This window comes from Tachysurus fulvidraco, chromosome 11 (assembly GCF_022655615.1).
Source record: "Tachysurus fulvidraco isolate hzauxx_2018 chromosome 11, HZAU_PFXX_2.0, whole genome shotgun sequence".
Lineage (NCBI taxonomy): Eukaryota > Metazoa > Chordata > Actinopteri > Siluriformes > Bagridae > Tachysurus > Tachysurus fulvidraco.
The window spans coordinates 20,383,698-20,387,455 of NC_062528.1; positions in this window are offsets into that span (position 1 = coordinate 20,383,698).

Consider the following 3,758-nt stretch of genomic DNA (forward strand, 5'->3'; position numbering starts at 1 on the left):
GTAATGGGCGGGGCCTGTGTGAAATGGGCATGGACTAAGAATGTATGGACCAATCAGGATCCTTGTTAAGTCAATAATGGGCAGGGGTTTGGGATACTGTCCAATTGTGCTCTCTGGTGACGGAATATGACACTGGAGCTGTGGAAGTGATTTAAATCTAATGAATTGTAAAGTTTTATAAAACAATTTAAATTATACATTGGTATTAATATCACCATGCAGGAATAAAAGATAAAAGTCTTTTCGCAGTATAACGACTATACGTTTATGATTTTTTAAAAATATATTATTTTCTATGAATTAATGAATATATTTTGAATAATTGGTTGCTTAATATATGTTTTAATTTTAAAATTTTTGTTTTAATTTTTAAAATAATGCATTACTCTGATCTTTGCTTGTTGCTTAAATGTCATATATAAAAGCAAATTAAATAATAATAATAATAATAATAATAATAATAATAATAATAATAATAATAATAATAATAATAATAATAATAATAATAATATAATGGGGGCTGGTCGTGGCCTAATGGTTAGAGAGTCTGACTCGTAATCCTATTCTTGTGGGTTCGAGTCTCGGGCCGGCCACGACTGAGGTGCCCTTGAGCAAGGCACCGAACCCCCAAACTGCTCCCTGGGCGCCACAGCATAAATGGCTGCCCACTGCTCCGGGTGTGTGTTCACGGTGTGTGTGTGTTCACTGCTGTGTGTGTGCACTTTGGATGGTTAAATGCAGAGAACAAATTCTGAGTATGGGTCACCGTACTTAGCCGTATGTCACGTCACTCATTATTATTACTATTATTATTATTATTATTATGAATAATAATAATAAGTATCTATATTTAATTATTAATGTTGTTGTTGTTTTGGTTGTTGTATTATTATTATCATTATTTTAATTAAATGTATTTATTTATTTATTATTATTATTATTATTATTATTATTATTATTATTATTATTATTATTATTATTATTATTATTATTTAACAACAAACCCTGGATAGCTCAGCAATCCAACCCATGTACACTCATATTCACACACTCATTGACATCTTAGGCCAATTTACAAACATGCTTTTGAGAGGTGGAGGAAACCCATGGCTAAAAAAACATGGGTAAAAGAATGACATGGGTAAAAGAAGAAGTAACCGTTGTCCTCAAGGAAGAACATATAAAACTCCCCAAAGAGTGCAATCTGAGATCATGATCAAATTGGAGACCCTGAATCAATGTGAATGTGTTAGAGCACGAAAAGGAAGCATCCCTAAATGTCCAGGGCTGGAGTCAGATCTAACCCAGTTCATCCTTTTTGGGTGAGAGCCAAAACAAAACCCTAAGAGATGGAGACAGTACAGTGTTTATCAGGCTGTAAGTGTGTTGCTCATAATCATGGGGTTCTGTGTTGTCATTAATCTTATGGTTTATAGGAGGTCCAGCTCCACACCCTGGAGTTATAGTTCCTTGGATTGGAAGGCACTGAATACTATAGCGTCCATATCAAGAGTCTGAATCACCGTTAACACCACATGCCCTGTGACATTTTAGGTCTTGCTGTGATAAACAGCACTACAGCAAGCACTTAATATCAGAGCCCAGCTGCTCTGTCAACTGTGAACTTCCCTTCTGGATAATTAGGAACCGCAGGAGCAGGAGAAACAGCAGGACATGGGGTGGAATATTTGGGATTATAGAGATGAGAAATAAACGATCGGAGGCATGTGGTTATATGACATTCAATAGATAACAACAGGGTACATTTATCAATCTGGATACAACAGGAATTTTTCTGTAAATCACTGGTCCATGATTTGGGATTTTTTTTTTAAATTTCAAATATCCTATCAGGGCTCCTGAGCTTTGGCAGAGAAAAGATCAGAAAAATGTGAATAATAAACATAATCTCTTACTTTTATTCAGAATAGATACATGTATAGAGTAGGTGCAAAAAATATACTATTTATTTTCTAATCAATTTTAGTCTACGGTCCACATTTACTTAGCAAATGCATCTCATGCATCTCATCTCAAAGGCTATTGATTTTATTTGTATAAAAACCTATATATCCTGTATATCCTATCCTGGATAAACCTATATATCAAGGCTACAAGTTTATATATTGAATCAATGTAATAACAAAAAAGGTAATACTTTGAGGTCAGGAGTTAATATTTCAAACCCACGAACTAGGCTGTAAGTATCTCATAGCCAATAATTATTATGTGGTGTCATGGGGAATTGTGTAACCCAAGCCTTAAGATGTTAACCTAAGACTTAGACTGTTGTATCAATATCAGACAAACTACACCGTGAAAAAGGACAAAACATAACTACACCAGCTTTGAGATTTTGCTTACTTAAGTGAAGTATGTCTTGGCTTTGGGACCAATCTCAAAAAGCTTACATCATGGCCTCAGTGTATTCATTTATGGCCACATTTAAAAAAAAAAAAAAAGAAAAAAAAAAAAAAAAAGCATAGAGCAAGTCAACCCTGTGTGACGTCATATAATTGGAGCTACAAGTTGAAATTAGCAGGGTTGAATTGCTCTATGATTAGAGACAGGTCTGAAATGATGTCCCACCAATTTGTGTTCCAGTGTTGCCATCTAGTGATGAGTAGCATAATGAGGAACCTTTCCACCAGTTCAGTACATTTGTCTCCTACCGCTAGAGGGCAGTGTATTCCACTATAAAAGATACAGTATACTATTACTTCACATCCGTTTTGGTCATTTTGCCACTAAATCTTTATTTATTCTTCAGGAGGATAGACAACATGGAAATAACTCTGTCACAGTTTTATGTACATGGATTTCAATAGACCACAGCAATAGATCAAAACAATGTGGTTGTGTGGTGGCTTAGTGGTTAAGGTGTTGGCTTACCAATTGGAAGGTTGTAAGTTTGAATCCCATGTCCACCAGGCTGCCACAGCTGAACCCCTGAGCAAGGCCCTTAACCCTCAGTTGTATATAATGTAAAGTACATTCCTTTGGATAAGGGTGTCTGCTGGAAATGTAATGGACATGCTTAAAACACACAAAAGTAAATTGCCTCTTATTTAATAGTGCTGTTAATTCTTGATTCTGATTGGTCAAAAGGTCTTAATTCATTTTCATCAAATAGCATTTAAAATACATTATTGTTTCAATAGTAACAGACCAACAACAGCATCCTGGCGGTCCAGTGGCAGGATCCTGTGCTCTCATTGCTGCGGCCTGGGTTTGATACTTACCCAGTCACCGAACAGTTAATTCTCAGTGCTGGTCCAAAGCCCAGAAAAAATCAAAGGGTTGTGTCAAAAAAAAGCATCCGGCGTAAAACCTGCGCCAAATCTAATGTGACCCTGTGATCTGCTGTGGCAATAGGGAGCAAACAAAAGACCAACAACAAACATAATCACTGACATGTAGGCTATTAAATATCTATTTAAAAAATTCTGGATGGAGTCTCCGGTATCAGTCTTTTGTAGCTTTAAGAGAATTCTGTCAGTACGTAGGAAAGTAATATGACAGACCAGGTGCACTTTTTTAAAAAGAGAAGAAAATATCAATTCTGGTAAGGAAACGTCGGTTTCTAGCTGCTCTAATGTAAGTGATAAAAGGAACTATAAGTTTTATACATGAATTAAAGCATGACATAATTATTTCATTCATTCATTCATTCATTCACTACCGCTTATCCGAACTTCTCGGGTCACGGGGAGCCTGTGCCTATCTCAGGCATCATCGGGCATCGAGGCAGGATACAC